We start from the raw sequence: 16,524 nt of genomic DNA on the forward strand, positions 1-16,524 counted from the left end.
CCAGAACTCAGTATATGTTGTCCCTGGTGGTCTAGTGGCTAGGATTTGGCACTCTCACTGCCACGGCCCGCTTTCGTTTCCCGGTCAGGGAATTCAGCAGTGGTTGTGGTTCTTTCACAAGGCAGTTTGTTTTTAATGCTTGCTAAAACTGTCCTGATCAACCAGAAACCTGTATGTTGTCAGTTGAGCTGTTTCGTGGCACCCAAAAAGATTTATACAAGTCCGTGGAGCCTTTTCTTCCTGCTTGCTTGTTCATTTACTGTGCTATTTTATCTGTGGCCAGATAATGGTGTATGTTGTGCCTGGTGGTCTAGTGGCGAGGATTAGGCTTTTTCACTGCCGCAGTCTGCGTTAGATTCCCGGTCAGGGAATTCAGAAGTAGTTAGGATTTTTTTAACAGTCAGTTTGTTTTTAAATCTTGCTGATACTGTCCTGAACAACCGGAAACATGTTGTCAGTTGAACTTTTCACGACTGCCAAAAAGATTGAGACCTATCGTGAACTTTTTTCTTCCAATGCTTGCTTGTTGATATACTGTGCTATGTTACTTGTGTCCAGAACACAGTATATGTTGTCCCTGGTGGTCTAGTGGCTGGGATTCGGCACTCTCACTGCCGCGGCCTGGGTTCGATTCCTGGTCAGGGAATTCAGAATTAGAAAGGCTTATTTCATCAGTCAGTTTGACTTTCATGCTTGCTGATATTGTCCTATACAACAAGAAAACTATATATTGTCAGTTCAGCTGTTTCTTGGCTACCAGAAAGATTAAGACAAGTCCGTGGGGTTGCTTCTTCCTTTTGCCTGTTCATATACTGTGCTATGTTAGCTGTGCCCAGAATTCAGCATTTGTTGTCCCTGGTGGTCTAGTGGCCAGGATTCAGCACTCTCACTGCCGTCCCCTTGGTTCGTTTTCCTGTTCAGGGAATTCTTAAGTAGTTTCGATTTTTTCATTAGTCAGTTTGTTTTTAAGTCTTGCTAAAACTGTCCTGATCAACCAGAAACCTGTATGTTGTCAGTTGAGCTTTTCACGGCTGCCAAAAAGATTGAGACCTATCGTGAACTTTTTTCTTCCACTGCTTGCTTGTTGATATACTGTGCTATGTTACTTGTGTCCAGAACTCAGTATATTTTTTCCCTGGTGGTCTAGTGGCTAGGATTCGGAACTCTCACTACCGCGGCCTGGGTTAGATTCCTGGTCAGGGAATTCAGAAGTAGAAAGGGTTATTTCACCAGTCAGTTTAACTTTAATGCTTGCTGATATTTTCCTGAACAACAAGAAACCTGTATATTGTCAGCAAAGCTGTTTCTTGGCTACCAGAAAGATTAAGACAAGTCAGTGGGGTCGCTTCTTCCTGCTTACCTGTTCATATACTGTGCTATGTTAGCTATGTCCAGAATTCAGTATTTGTTGTCCATGTTGGTCTAGTGGTCAGGATTCAGCACCCTCACTGCTGTGCCCTGGGTTTGTTTCCCGGTCAGAGAATTCAGAGGTAGTTAGGATTTTTTCATTAGTCAGTTTGTTTTTAAGTCTTGCTAAAACTGTCCTGATCAACCAAAAACCTGTATGTTGTCAGTTGAGCTTTTCACGGCTGCCAAAAAGATTGAGACCTATCGTGAACTTTTTTCTTCCACTGCTTGCTTGTTGATATACTGTGCTATGTTACTTGTGTCCAGAACTCAGTACATGTTGTCCCTGGTGGTCTAGTGGCTAGGATTTGGCACTCTCACTGTCGCGGCCTGGGTTCGATTCCCGGTCAGGGAATTCAGAAGTAGAAAGGGTTATTTCATCAGTCAGTTTGACTTTCATGCTTGCTGATATTGTCCTATACAACAAGAAAACTGTATATTGTCAGTTCAGCTGTTTCTTGGCTACCAGAAAGATTAAGACAAGTCCTTGGGGTTGCTTCTTCCTCTTGCCTGTTCATATACTGTGCTATGTTAGCTGTGCCCAGAATTCAGCATTTGTTGTCCCTGGTGGTCTAGTGGCCACGATTCAGCACTCTCACTGACGTCCCCTTGGTTTGTTTCCCCGTTCAGGGAATTCTTAAGTAGTTTTGATTTTTTCATTAGTCAGTTTGTTTTCAAGTCTTGCTAAAACTGTCCTGATAGACCAAAAACCTGTATGTTGTCAGTTGAGCTTTTCACGGCTGCCAAAAAGATTGAGACCTATCGTGAACTTTTTTCTTCCACTGCTTGCTTGTTGATATACTGTGCTATGTTACTTGTGTCCAGAACTCAGTATATGTTGTACATGTTGGTCTAGTGGCTAGGATTCCGCACTCTCACTGCCGCGTCCTGGGTTCGATTCCCGGTCAGGGAATTCAGAAGTAGAAAGGGTTATTTCCCCAGTCAGTTTATTTTTAATGCTTGCTGATACTGCCCTGAACAACCAGAAACCTTTATGTTGACAGTTGAGCTGTTTCGTGAATCCCAAAATGATTTATACAAGTCCGTGGAGCCTTTTCTTCCTGCTTGCTTGTTCATTTACTGTGCTTTGTTATCTGAGGCCAGATAATGGTGTATGTTGTCCCTGGTGGTGTAGTGGCCAGGATTAGGCTTTTTCACTGCCGCGGTCTGTGTTAGATTCCCGGTCAGGGAATTCAGAAGTAGTGATAGAGGTTAATTATTTGTCCTCTTTTGCGTGTTCCAAAAAACTGAAGATAGACTTCTTGTGAGAAAAACTCCTTGCAAGGATGATTTATTACAGAGAATCTCCGGTCACACAACACTGAACATCACGTAAAAGGTGGAATTCCAGGGTGCGCGTGTGCCCCCTCTTTTGCGGAATACAGCTTTTAAAGAATCCAAATCAGTAAGAGAACACCTATTCCTCCTCCCATCATGAATAAGTAAAACAGATTGGTTCTCACACAATATGTTACATAATATTATTTTCATACACAGTCCGCAGCTGTGTTCATCTTTTTAGACAAAATATACTCTCAGGGTACTTTTCGTACTTTTTTCCCAAAACAATATCTCACAAACAAATTGAACTGGATTTAGAGTGGCCGTGAGTGATGGTGCTTTCAGGGTATGTGTGTGGCAAAATCTGTTCTCACGAACAGAATGTTTGTGCGCAAAACACTGAGAAGGAATTTTTAGACAAAAACAAGGTTAAGGTCAAATTATACTGAGTTCCACACTATTTCATCTACTCTACACATCTATTAAACATTTCAACATGGTTAATATATGAAATAAAGAATTAAAAATGTTAATAATGTATAACAGTAGTTGGGATTTTTTTAACAGTCAGTTTGTTTTTAATGCTTGCTGATACTGTCCTGAACAACCAGAAACATGTTGTCAGTTGAACTTTTCACGGCTGCCAAAAAGATTGAGACCTATCGTGAACTTTTTTCTTCCAATGCTTGCTTGTTGATATACTGTGCTATGTTACTTGTGTCCAGAACTCAGTATATGTTGTCCCTGGTGTTCTAGTGGCTAGGATTCGGCACTCTCACTGTCGCGGCCTGGGTTCGATTCCCGGTCAGGGAATTCAGAAATAGAAAGGGTTATTTCATCAGTCATTTTGACTTTCATGCTTGCTGATATTGTCCTATACAACAAGCAAACTGTATATTGTCAGTTCAGCTGTTTCTTGGCTACCAGAAAGATTAAGACAAGTCCTTGGGGTTGCTTCTTCCTCTTGCCTGTTCATATACTGTGCTATGTTAGCTGTGCCCAGAATTCAGCATTTGTTGTCCCTGGTGGTCTAGTGGCCACGATTCAGCACTCTCACTGACGTCCCCTTGGTTTGTTTTCCCGTTCAGGGAATTCTTAAGTAGTTTCGATTTTTTCATTAGTCAGTTTGTTTTCAAGTCTTGCTAAAACTGTCCTGATCAACCAAAAACCTGTATGTTGTCAGTTGAGCTTTTCACGGCTGCCAAAAAGATTGAGACCTATCGTGAACTTTTTTCTTCCACTGCTTGCTTGTTGATATACTGTGCTATGTTACTTGTGTCCAGAACTCAGTATATGTTGTCCATGTTGGTCTAGTGGCTAGGATTCCGCACTCTCACTGCCGCGTCCTGGGTTCGATTCCCGGTCAGGGAAGTCAGAAGTAGAAAGGGTTGTTTCCCCAGTCAGTTTATTTTTAATGCTTGCTGATACTGCCCTGAACAACCAGAAACCTTTATGTTGTCAGTTGAGCTGTTTCGTGGCTCCCAAATACATTGAGAAAAGTCCGTGGTGCCTTTTCTTCCTGCTGGCTTGTTCATTTACTGTGCTATGTAAGCTGTGTCCAGAAGTTGGTGTTTGTTCTCCCTGGTGGTCTAGTGGCTAGGATTTGGCACTTTTACTGCCGCGGCCTGGGTTCGATTACCGGTCAAGGAATTCAGCAGTGGTTGTGATTCTTTCACAAGGCAGTTTGTTTTCAATGCTTGCTAAAACTGTCCTGATCAACCAGAAACCTGTATGTTGTCAGTTGAGCTGTTTCGTGTCACCCAAAAAGATTTATACAAGTCCGTGGAGCCTTTTCTTCCTGTTTGCTTGTTCATTTACTGTTGCTATTTTATCTGTGGCCAGATAATGGTCAAAGGAACATAAGAGTTTGAGCTTAAAGTAAGTTCATTAGATGTTGCTACATCCTGTGTATGAGAAGTGTGAGACTGTAAAGTGCTGAGCGTGTAAATGGTGGAACAAAACAGGATGTGTGGTGCAAGGGTGTGCAAGAATGGAATGTTTCAGAACAAACGGTCCTAATCGCAAAGAGGATGCAGAGACGAGATAACCAACTGTGAGGAAACTACAACCAGGAGGAGCCAGCAAGCGATTCTGCAGGGGAAGAAAGACCAATGAGAGCAAGCTAAAGTTAACTGCAGTATACACATAGCCAATAGAATAACGCCAGGATGCCTTTGTTGCTGTGCCATTTGCATATTGTGTAGTATAACTCATTGCTGGGCAACTCGGATGTAGAGTACGTCTGCTGGTGGCAACAGAGGCGTACATAGCTGTATTGAGAGGGACCCGAGACCCAGGTGCTTGTATTAGATCTGTTAGGAATAAATCCACTCGTGTGTGAAAATGCCGGCTTCTTGATACCTTTGTATTGCAGAACGAGCGTGCATATTGTTGGATGAGTGGCAGTTGGGTAAGGTCACAAATTGGAGTTTACTAACTTGAGTTTATGTTGATTTAGAAATAAATTCCAACATGGTGTATGTTGTCCCTGGTGCTCTAGTGGCCAGGATTAAACTTTTTCACTGCCGCAGTCTGCGTTAGATTCCCGGTCAGGGAATTCAGAAGTAGTTAGGATTTTTTTAACAGTCAGTTTGTTTTTAAATCTTGCTGATACTGTCCTGAACAACCGGAAACATGTTGTCAGTTGAACTTTTCACGACTGCCAAAAAGATTGAGACCTATCGTGAACTTTTTTCTTCCAATGCTTGCTTGTTGATATACTGTGCTATGTTACTTGTGTCCAGAACTCAGTATATGTTGTCCGTGGTTATCTAGTGGCTAGGATTCGTCACTCTCACTGCCGCGGCCTGGGTTCGATTCCCGGTCAGGGAATTCAGAATTAGAAAGGCTTATTTCATCACTCAGTTTGACTTTCATGCTTGCTGATATTGTCCTATACAACAAGAAAACTGTATATTGTCAGTTCAGCTGTTTCTTGGCTACCAGAAAGATTAAGACAAGTCCGTGGGTTTGCTTCTTCCTTTTGCCTGTTCATATACTGTGCTATGTTAGCTATGTCCAGAATTCAGCATTTGTTGTCCCTGGGGGTCTAGTGGCCAGGATTCAGCACTCTCACTGCCGTCCCCTTGGTTCGTTTTCCCGTTCAGGGAATTCTTAAGTAGTTTCGATTTTTTCATTAGTCAGTTTGTTTTTAAGTCTTGCTAAAACTGTCCTGATCAACCAGAAACCTGTATGTTGTCAGTTGAGCTTTTCACGGCTGCCAAAAAGATTGAGACCTATCGTGAACTTTTTTCTTCCACTGCTTGCTTGTTGATATACTGTGCTATGTTACTTGTGTCCAGAACTCAGTATACGTTGTCCCTGGTGGTCTAGTGGCTTGGATTCGGCACTTTCACTGCCGTGGCCTGGGTTCGATTCCCGGTCAGGAAATTCAGAAGTAGAAAGGGTTGTTTCCCCAGTCAGTTTTTTTTTAATGCTTGCTGATACTGCCCTGAACAACCAGAAACCTTTATGTTGTCAGTTGAGCTGTTTCGTGGCTCCCAAATAGATTGAGAAAAGTCCGTGGAGCCTTTTCTTCCTGCTGGCTTGTTTATTTACTGTGCTATGTAAGCTGTGTCCAGAAGGTGGTGTTCGTTCTCCCTGGTGGTCTAGTGGCTAGGATTCGGCACTTTCACTGCCGCGGCCTGGGTTCGATACCCGGTCAGGGAATTCAGCAGTGGTTGGGCTTCTTTCACCAGTCAGTTTATTCTTAATGCTTGCCAAAACTGTCCTGCTCAACCAGAAACCTGTATGCTGTCAGTTGAGCTGTTTCGTGGCACCCAAAAAGATTTATACAAGTCCGTGGAGTCTTTTCTTCCTGCTTGCTTGTTCATTTACTGTGCTATATTATCTGTGGCCAGATATTGGTGTATATTGTCCCTGGTGGTCTAGTGGCCAGGATTAGGCTTTTTCACTGCCGCGGTTCGCGTTAGATTCCCGGTCAGGGAATTCAGAAGTAGTTAGGATTTTTTTAACAGTCAGTTTGTTTTTATGCTTGCTTATACTGTCCTGAACAACCAGAAACCTGTATGTTGTCAGTTGAAATTTTCACGGCTGCCAAAAAGATTGAGACCTATTGTGAACTTTTTTCTTCCACTGCTTGCTTGTTGATATACTGTGCTATGTTAGTTGTCTCCAGATCTCAGTATATGTTGTCCCTGGTGGTCTAGTGGCTAGGATTCGGCACTCTCACTGCCGCGGCCTGGGTTCAATTCCCGGTCAGGGAATTCAGAAGGAGAAAGGGTTATTTCACCAGTCAGTTTGACTTTAATGCTTGCTGATATTGTCCTGAACAACAAGAAACCTGTATATTGTCAGCAAAGCTGTTTCTTGGCTACCAGAAAGATTAAGACAAGTCAGTGGGGTCGCTTCTTACTGCTTAACTGTTCATATACTGTGCTATGTTAGCTATGTCCAGAATTCAGTATTTGTTGTCCCTGGTGGTCTAGTAGCAAGGACAAATTTCCCGGTCAGGGAATTCAGAAGTAGTTAGGATTTTTTCATTAGTCGGTTTGTTTTTAAGTCTTGCTAAAACTGTCCTGATCAACCAGAAACCTGTATGTTGTCAATTGAGCTTTTCACGGCTGCCAAAAAGATTGAGACCTATCGTGAACTTTTTTCTTCCACTGCTTGCTTGTTGATATACTGTGCTATGTTACTTGTGTCCAGAACTCAGTATATGTTGTCCATGGTGGTCTAGTGGCTAGGATTCGGCACTCTCACTGCTGTGGCCTGGGTTCGATTCCTGGTCAGGTAATTCAGAAGTAGAAAGGGTTATTTCCCCAGTCAGTTTATTTTTAATGCTTGCTGACACTGTCCTGAACAACCAGAAACCTTTATGTTGTCAGTTGAGCTGTTTCGTGAATCCCAAAATGATTTATACAAGTCCGTGGAGCCTTTTCTTCCTGCTTGCTTGTTCATTTACTGTGCTTTGTTATCTGTGGCCAGATAATGGTGTATGTTGTCCCTGGTGGTGTAGTGGCCAGGATTAGGCTTTTTCACTGCCGCGGTCTGCGTTAGATTCCCGGTCAGGGAATTCAGAACTAGTGATAGAGGTTAATTATTTGTCCTCTTTTGCGTGTTCCAAAAAACTGAAGATAGACTTCTTGTGAGAAAAACTCCTTGCAAGGATGATTTATTACAGAGAATCTCCGGTCACACAACACTGAACATCACGTAAAAGGTGGAATTCCAGGGTGCGCGTGTGCCCCCTCTTTTGCGGAATACAGCTTTTAAAGAATCCAAATCAGTAAGAGAACACCTATTCCTCCTCCCATCATGAATAAGTAAAACAGATTGGTTCTCACACAATATGTTACATAATATTATTTTCATACACAGTCCGCAGCTGTGTTCATCTTTTTAGACAAAATATAGTCTCAGGGTACTTTTCGTACTTTTTTCCCAAAACAATATCTCACAAACAAATTGAACTTGATTTAGAGTGGCCTTGAGTGATGGTGCTCTCAGGGTATGTGTGAGGCAAAATCTGTTCTCACGAACAGAATGTTTGTGCGCAAAACACTGAGAAGGAATTTTTAGACAAAAACAAGGTTAAGGTCAAATTATACTGAGTTCAACACTATTTCATCTACTCTACACATCTATTAAACATTTCAACATGGTTAATATATGAAATAAAGAATTAAAAATGTTAATAATGTATAACAGTAGTTGGGATTTTTTTAACAGTCAGTTTGTTTTTAATGCTTGCTGATACTGTCCTGAACAACCAGAAACATGTTGTCAGTTGAACTTTTCACGGCTAACAAAAAGATTGAGACCTATCGTGAACTTTTTTCTTCCAATGCTTGCTTGTTGATATACTGTGCTATGTTACTTGTGTCCAGAAATCAGTATATGTTGTCTCTGGTGGTCTAGTGGCTAGGATTCCGCTCTCTCACTGCCGCGGCCTGGGTTTGATTCCTGGTCAGGGAATTCAGAAGTAGAAAGGGTTATTTCACCAGTCAGTTTGACTTTAATGCTTGCTGATATTTTCCTGAACAACAAGAAACCTGTATATTGTCAGCAAAGCTGTTTCTTGGCTACCAGAAAGATTAAGACAAGTCAGTGGGGTCGCTTCTTCCTGCTTACCTGTTCATATACTGTGCTATGTTAGCTATGTCCAGAATGTAGTATTTGTTGTCCATGTTGGTCTAGTGGTCAGGATTCAGCACCCTCACTGCTGTGCCCTTGGTTCGTTTCCTGGTCAGGGAATTCAGAGGTAGTTAGGATTTTTTCATTAGTCAGTTTGTTTTTAAGTCTTGCTAAAACTGTCCTGATCAACCAAAAACCTCTATGTTGTCGGTTGAGCTTTTCACGGCTGCCAAAAAGATTGAGACCTTTCGTGAACTTTTTTCTTCCACTGCTTGCTTGTTGATATACTGTGCTATGTTACTTGTGTCCAGAACACAGTATATGTTGTCCCTGGTGGTCTAGTGGCTGGGATTCGGCACTCTCACTGCCGCGGCCTGGGTTCGATTCCCGGTCAGGGAATTCAGAATTAGAAAGGCTTATTTCCCCAGTCAGTTTATTATTAATGCTTGCTGATACTGCCCTGAACAACCAGAAACCTTAATGTTGTCAGTTGAGCTGTTTCGTGGCTCCCAAATAGATTGAGAAAAGTCCGTGGAGCCTTTTCTTCCTGCTGGCTTGTTCATTTACTGTGCTATGTAAGCTGTGTCCAGAAGTTGGTGTTTGTTCTGTCTGGTGGTCTAGTGGCTAGTATTCGGCACTTTCACTGCCGCGGCCTGGGTTCGATTCCCGGTCAGGGAAATCAGCAGTGGTTGGGCTTCTTTCACCAGTCAGTTTTTTCTTAATGCTTGCCAAAACTGTCCTGCTCAACCAGAAACCTGTATGCTGTCAGTTGAGCTGTTTCGTGGCACCCAAAAAGATTTATACAAGTCCGTGGAGCCTTTTCTTCCTGCTTGCTTGTTCATTTACTGTGCTATGTTACCTGTGGCCAGATATTGGTGTATGTTGTCCCTGGTGGTCTAGTGGCCAGGATTAGGCTTTTTCACTGCCGCGGTTCACGTTAGATTTCCGGTCAGGGAATTCAGAAGTAGTTAGGACTTTTTTAACAGTCAGTTTGTTTTTAATGCTTGCTTATACTGTCCTGAACAACCAGAAACCTGTATGTTGTCAGTTGAAATTTTCATGGCTGCCAAAAAGATTGAGACCTATTGTGAACTTTTTTCTTCCACTGCTTGCTTGTTGATATACTGTGCTATGTTAGTTGTCTCCAGATCTCAGTATATGTTGTCCCTGGTGGTCTAGTGGCTAGGATTCGGCACTCTCACTGCCGCGGCCTGGGTTCGATTCCCGGTCAGGGAATTCAGAAGTAGAAAGGGTTATTTCACCAGTCAGTTTGACTTTAATGCTTGCTGATATTGTCCTGAACAACAAGAAACCTGTATATTGTCAGCAAAGCTGTTTCTTGGCTACCAGAAAGATTAAGACAAGTCAGTGGGGTCGCTTCTTCCTGCTGACCTGTTCATATACTGTACTATGTTAGCTATGTCCAGAATTCAGTATTTGTTGTCCCTGGTGGTCTAGTAGCCAGGATTAATTTCCCGGTCAGGGAATTCAGAAGTAGTTAGGATTTTTTCATTAGTCGGTTTGTTTTTAAGTCTTGCTAAAACTGTCCTGATCAACCAGAAACCTGTATGTTGTCAGTTGAGCTTTTCACGGCTGCCAAAAAGATTGAGACCTATCGTGAACTTTTTTCTTCCACTGCTTGCTTGTTGATATACTGTGCTATGTTACTTGTGTCCAGAACTCAGTATATGTTGTCCCTGGTGGTCTAGTGGCTAGGATTTGGCACTCTCACTGCCACGGCCCGCTTTCGTTTCCCGGTCAGGGAATTCAGCAGTGGTTGTGGTTCTTTCACAAGGCAGTTTGTTTTTAATGCTTGCTAAAACTGTCCTGATCAACCAGAAACCTGTATGTTGTCAGTTGAGCTGTTTCGTGGCACCCAAAAAGATTTATACAAGTCCGTGGAGCCTTTTCTTCCTGCTTGCTTGTTCATTTACTGTGCTATTTTATCTGTGGCCAGATAATGGTGTATGTTGTGCCTGGTGGTCTAGTGGCCAGGATTAGGCTTTTTCACTGCCGCAGTCTGCGTTAGATTCCCGGTCAGGGAATTCAGAAGTAGTTAGGATTTTTTTAACAGTCAGTTTGTTTTTAAATCTTGCTGATACTGTCCTGAACAACCGGAAACATGTTGTCAGTTGAACTTTTCACGACTGCCAAAAAGATTGAGACCTATCGTGAACTTTTTTCTTCCAATGCTTGCTTGTTGATATACTGTGCTATGTTACTTGTGTCCAGAACACAGTATATGTTGTCCCTGGTGGTCTAGTGGCCAGGATTAGGCTTTTTCACTGCCGCGGTTCACGTTAGATTTCCGGTCAGGGAATTCAGAAGTAGTTAGGACTTTTTTAACAGTCAGTTTGTTTTTAATGCTTGCTTATACTGTCCTGAACAACCAGAAACCTGTATGTTGTCAGTTGAAATTTTCATGGCTGCCAAAAAGATTGAGACCTATTGTGAACTTTTTTCTTCCACTGCTTGCTTGTTGATATACTGTGCTATGTTAGTTGTCTCCAGATCTCAGTATATGTTGTCCCTGGTGGTCTAGTGGCTAGGATTCGGCACTCTCACTGCCGCGGCCTGGGTTCGATTCCCGGTCAGGGAATTCAGAAGTAGAAAGGGTTATTTCACCAGTCAGTTTGACTTTAATGCTTGCTGATATTGTCCTGAACAACAAGAAACCTGTATATTGTCAGCAAAGCTGTTTCTTGGCTACCAGAAAGATTAAGACAAGTCAGTGGGGTCGCTTCTTCCTGCTGACCTGTTCATATACTGTACTATGTTAGCTATGTCCAGAATTCAGTATTTGTTGTCCCTGGTGGTCTAGTAGCCAGGATTAATTTCCCGGTCAGGGAATTCAGAAGTAGTTAGGATTTTTTCATTAGTCGGTTTGTTTTTAAGTCTTGCTAAAACTGTCCTGATCAACCAGAAACCTGTATGTTGTCAGTTGAGCTTTTCACGGCTGCCAAAAAGATTGAGACCTATCGTGAACTTTTTTCTTCCACTGCTTGCTTGTTGATATACTGTGCTATGTTACTTGTGTCCAGAACTCAGTATATGTTGTCCCTGGTGGTCTAGTGAATAGGATTTGGCACTCTCACTGCCACGGCCCGCTTTCGTTTCCCGGTCAGGGAATTCAGCAGTGGTTGTGGTTCTTTCACAAGGCAGTTTGTTTTTAATGCTTGCTAAAACTGTCCTGATCAACCAGAAACCTGTATGTTGTCAGTTGAGCTGTTTCGTGGCACCCAAAAAGATTTATACAAGTCCGTGGAGCCTTTTCTTCCTGCTTGCTTGTTCATTTACTGTGCTATTTTATCTGTGGCCAGATAATGGTGTATGTTGTGCCTGGTGGTCTAGTGGCCAGGATTAGGCTTTTTCACTGCCGCAGTCTGCGTTAGATTCCCGGTCAGGGAATTCAGAAGTAGTTAGGATTTTTTTAACAGTCAGTTTGTTTTTAAATCTTGCTGATACTGTCCTGAACAACCGGAAACATGTTGTCAGTTGAACTTTTCACGACTGCCAAAAAGATTGAGACCTATCGTGAACTTTTTTCTTCCAATGCTTGCTTGTTGATATACTGTGCTATGTTACTTGTGTCCAGAACACAGTATATGTTGTCCCTGGTGGTCTAGTGGCTGGGATTCGGCACTCTCACTGCCGCGGCCTGGGTTCGATTCCCGGTCAGGGAATTCAGAATTAGAAAGGCTTATTTCATCACTCAGTTTGACTTTCATGCTTGCTGATATTGTCCTATACAACAAGAAAACTATATATTGTCAGTTCAGCTGTTTCTTGGCTACCAGAAAGATTAAGACAAGTCCGTGGGGTTGCTTCTTCCTTTTGCCTGTTCATATACTGTGCAATGTTAGCTGTGCCCAGAATTCAGCATTTGTTGTCCCTGGTGGTCTAGTGGCCAGGATTCAGCACTCTCACTGCCGTCCCCTGGGTTCGTTTTCCTGTTCAGGGAATTCTTAAGTAGTTTCGATTTTTTCATTCGTCAGTTTGTTTTTAAGTCTTGCTAAAACTGTCCTGATCAACCAGAAACCTGTATGTTGTCAGTTGAGCTTTTCACGGCTGCCAAAAAGATTGAGACCTATCGTGAACTTTTTTCTTCCACTGCTTGCTTGTTGATATACTGTGCTATGTTACTTGTGTCCAGAACTCAGTATATTTTTTCCCTGGTGGTCTAGTGGCTAGGATTCGGAACTCTCACTACCGCGGCCTGGGTTAGATTCCTGGTCAGGGAATTCAGAAGTAGAAAGGGTTATTTCACCAGTCAGTTTAACTTTAATGCTTGCTGATATTTTCCTGAACAACAAGAAACCTGTATATTGTCAGCAAAGCTGTTTCTTGGCTACCAGAAAGATTAAGACAAGTCAGTGGGGTCGCTTCTTCCTGCTTACCTGTTCATATACTGTGCTATGTTAGCTATGTCCAGAATTCAGTATTTGTTGTCCATGTTGGTCTAGTGGTCAGGATTCAGCACCCTCACTGCTGTGCCCTGGGTTCGTTTCCCGGTCAGGGAATTCAGAGGTAGTTAGGATTTTTTCATTAGTCAGTTTGTTTTTAAGTCTTGCTAAAACTGTCCTGATCAACCAAAAACCTGTATGTTGTCAGTTGAGCTGTTTCGTGGCTCCCAAATAGATTGAGAAAAGTCCGTGGAGCCTTTTCTTCCTGCTGGCTTGTTCATTTACTGTGCTATGTAAGCTGTGTCCAGAAGTTGGTGTTCGTTCTTCCTGGTGGTCTAGTGGCTAGAATTCGGCACTTTCACTGCCCCGGCCTGGGTTCGATTCCCGGTCAGGGAATTCAGCAGTGGTTGGGCTTCTTTCACCAGTCAGTTTGACTTTAATGCTTGCTGATATTGTCCTGAACAACAAGAAACCTTTATATTGTCAGCAAAGCTGTTTCTTGGCTACCAGAAAGATTAAGACAAGTCAGTGGGGTCGCTTCTTCCTGCTTACCTGTTCATATACTGTGCTATGTTAGCTATGTCCAGAATTCAGTATTTGTTGTCCCTGGTGGTCTAGTAGCCAGGATTAATTTCCCGGTCATGGAATTCAGAAGTAGTTAGGATTTTTTCATTAGTCGGTTTGTTTTTAAGTCTTGCTAAAACTGTCCTGATCAACCAGAAACCTGTATGTTGTCAGTTGAGCTTTTCACGGCTGCCAAAAAGATTGAGACCTATCGTGAACTTTTTTCTTCCACTGCTTGCTTGTTGATATACTGTGCTATGTTACTTGTGTCCAGAACTCAGTAAATGTTGTCCCTGGTGGTCTAGTGGCTAGGATTCGGCACTCTCACTGCCGCGGCCTAGGTTGGATTCCCGGTCAGGGAATTTAGAAGTAGAAAGGGTTATTTCCCGGGTCAGTTTGACTTTCATGCTTGCTGATATTGTTCTATACAACAAGAAAACTGTATATTGTCAGTTCAGCTGTTTCTTGGCTACCAGAAAGATTGAGACAAGTCCGTGGGGTTGCTTCTTCCTCTTGCCTGTTCATATACTGTGCTATGTTAGCTGTGCCCAGAATTCAGCATTTGTTGTCCCTGGTGGTCTAGTGGCCAGGATTCAGCACTCTCACTGCCGTCCCCTTGTTCGTTTTCCCGTTCAGGGAATTCTTAAGTAGTTTCGATTTTTTCATTAGTCAGTTTGTTTTTAAGTCTTGCTAAAACTGTCCTGATCAACCAGAAACCTGAATGTTGTCAGTTGAGCTTTTCACGGCTGCCAAAAAGATTGAGACCTATCGTGAACTTTTTTCTTCCACTGCTTGCTTGTTGATATACTGTGCTATGTTACTTGTGTCCAGAACTCAGTAAATGTTGTCCCTGGTGGTCTAGTGGCTAGGATTCGGCACTCTCACTGCCGCGGCCTAGGTTGGATTCCCGGTCAGGGAATTTAGAAGTAGAAAGGGTTATTTCCCCGGTCAGTTTGACTTTCATGCTTGCTGATATTGTTCTATACAACAAGAAAACTGTATATTGTCAGTTCAGCTGTTTCTTGGCTACCAGAAAGATTGAGACAAGTCCGTGGGGTTGCTTCTTCCTCTTGCCTGTTCATATACTGTGCTATGTTAGCTGTGCCCAGAATTCAGCATTTGTTGTCCCTGGTGGTCTAGTGGCCAGGATTCAGCACTCTCACTGCCGTCCCCTTGTTCGTTTTCCCGTTCAGGGAATTCTTAAGTAGTTTCGATTTTTTCATTAGTCAGTTTGTTTTTAAGTCTTGCTAAAACTGTCCTGATCAACCAGAAACCTGAATGTTGTCAGTTGAGCTTTTCACGGCTGCCAAAAAGATTGAGACCTATCGTGAACTTTTTCTTCCACTGCTTGCTTGTTGATATATTGTGCTATGTTACTTGTGTCCAGAACTCAGTATATGTTGTCCCTGGTGGTCTAGTGGCTAGGATTCGGCACTCTCACTGCCGCGGCCTGGGTTAGATTCCTGGTCAGGGAATTCAGAAGTAGAAAGGGTTATTTCCCCAGTCAGTTTATTTTTAATGCTTGCTGATACTGCCCTGAACAACCAGAAACCTTTATGTTGTCAGTTGAGCTGTTTCGTGAATCCCAAAATGATTTATACAAGTCCGTGGGGCCTTTTCTTCCTGCTTGCTTGTTCATTTACTGTGCTTTGTTATCTGTGGCCAGATAATGGTGTATGTTGTCCCTGGTGGTGTAGTGGCCAGGATTAGGCTTTTTCACTGCCGCGGTCTGTGTTAGATTCCCGGTCAGGGAATTCAGAACTAGTGATAGAGGTTAATTATTTGTCCTCTTTTGCGTGTTCCAAAAAACTGAAGATAGACTTCTTGTGAGAAAAACTCCTTGCAAGGATGATTTATTACAGAGAATCTCCGGTCACACAACACTGAACATCACGTAAAAGGTGGAATTCCAGGGTGCGCGTGTGCCCCCTCTTTTGCGGAATACAGCTTTTAAAGAATCCAAATCAGTAAGAGAACACCTATTCCTCCTCCCATCATGAATAAGTAAAACAGATTGGTTCTCACACAATATGTTACATAATATTATTTTCATACACAGTCCGCAGCTGTGTTCATCTTTTTAGACAAAATATACTCTCAGGGTACTTTTCGTACTTTTTTCCCAAAACAATATCTCACAAACAAATTGAACTGGATTTAGAGTGGCCGTGAGTGATGGTGCTTTCAGGGTATGTGTGTGGCAAAATCTGTTCTCACGAACAGAATGTTTGTGCGCAAAACACTGAGAAGGAATTTTTAGACAAAAACAAGGTTAAGGTCAAATTATACTGAGTTCAACACTATTTCATCTACTCTACACATCTATTAAACATTTCAACATGGTTAATATATGAAATGAAGAATTAAAAATGTTAATAATGTATAATTGTAGTTGGGATTTTTTTTAACAGTCAGTTTGTTTTTAATGCTTGTTGATACTGTCCTGAACAACCAGAAACATGTTGTCAGTTGAACTTTTCACAGCTGCCAAAAAGATTTAGACCTATCGTGAACTTTTTTCTTCCAATGCTTGCTTGTTGATATACTGTGCTATGTTACTTGTGTCCAGAACTCAGTATATGTTGTCCCTGGTGGTCTAGTGGCTAGGATTCGGCACTCTCACTGTCGCGGCCTGGGTTCGATTCCCGGTCAGGGAATTCAGAAGTAGAAAGGGCTATTTCATCAGTCAGTTTGACTTTCATGCTTGCTGATATTGTCCTATACAACAAGAAAACTGTATATTGTCAGTTCAGCTGTTTCTTGGCTACCAGAA

The 16,524-nt window shown here is 42.4% G+C and overlaps 9 non-coding genes across 9 annotated transcripts; all 9 read left to right on the forward strand.

The window, feature by feature from the left end:
• Window positions 1-1,690: 1,690 nt before the first annotated feature.
• Window positions 1,691-1,762, forward strand: trnae-cuc (transfer RNA glutamic acid (anticodon CUC)). The gene has a single exon. It is a non-coding gene; the product is annotated as a tRNA-Glu (tRNA).
• A 4,244-nt stretch (window positions 1,763-6,006) lies between these two features.
• On the forward strand, window positions 6,007-6,078 carry trnae-uuc (transfer RNA glutamic acid (anticodon UUC)). Its single transcript has one exon. It is a non-coding gene; the product is annotated as a tRNA-Glu (tRNA).
• Window positions 6,079-6,285: 207 nt separating this feature from the next.
• trnae-uuc (transfer RNA glutamic acid (anticodon UUC)) lies at window positions 6,286-6,357 on the forward strand. The gene has a single exon. It is a non-coding gene; the product is annotated as a tRNA-Glu (tRNA).
• A 485-nt stretch (window positions 6,358-6,842) lies between these two features.
• trnae-cuc (transfer RNA glutamic acid (anticodon CUC)) lies at window positions 6,843-6,914 on the forward strand. Its single transcript has one exon. It is a non-coding gene; the product is annotated as a tRNA-Glu (tRNA).
• A 2,197-nt stretch (window positions 6,915-9,111) lies between these two features.
• On the forward strand, window positions 9,112-9,183 carry trnae-cuc (transfer RNA glutamic acid (anticodon CUC)). The gene has a single exon. It is a non-coding gene; the product is annotated as a tRNA-Glu (tRNA).
• A 765-nt stretch (window positions 9,184-9,948) lies between these two features.
• trnae-cuc (transfer RNA glutamic acid (anticodon CUC)) lies at window positions 9,949-10,020 on the forward strand. The gene has a single exon. It is a non-coding gene; the product is annotated as a tRNA-Glu (tRNA).
• A 1,291-nt stretch (window positions 10,021-11,311) lies between these two features.
• trnae-cuc (transfer RNA glutamic acid (anticodon CUC)) lies at window positions 11,312-11,383 on the forward strand. The gene has a single exon. It is a non-coding gene; the product is annotated as a tRNA-Glu (tRNA).
• Window positions 11,384-12,395: 1,012 nt separating this feature from the next.
• Window positions 12,396-12,467, forward strand: trnae-cuc (transfer RNA glutamic acid (anticodon CUC)). The gene has a single exon. It is a non-coding gene; the product is annotated as a tRNA-Glu (tRNA).
• Window positions 12,468-16,336: 3,869 nt separating this feature from the next.
• Window positions 16,337-16,408, forward strand: trnae-cuc (transfer RNA glutamic acid (anticodon CUC)). The gene has a single exon. It is a non-coding gene; the product is annotated as a tRNA-Glu (tRNA).
• Window positions 16,409-16,524: the final 116 nt, after the last annotated feature.

The sequence above is a fragment of the Vanacampus margaritifer genome, chromosome 5 (genome assembly GCF_051991255.1).
Source record: "Vanacampus margaritifer isolate UIUO_Vmar chromosome 5, RoL_Vmar_1.0, whole genome shotgun sequence".
Lineage (NCBI taxonomy): Eukaryota > Metazoa > Chordata > Actinopteri > Syngnathiformes > Syngnathidae > Vanacampus > Vanacampus margaritifer.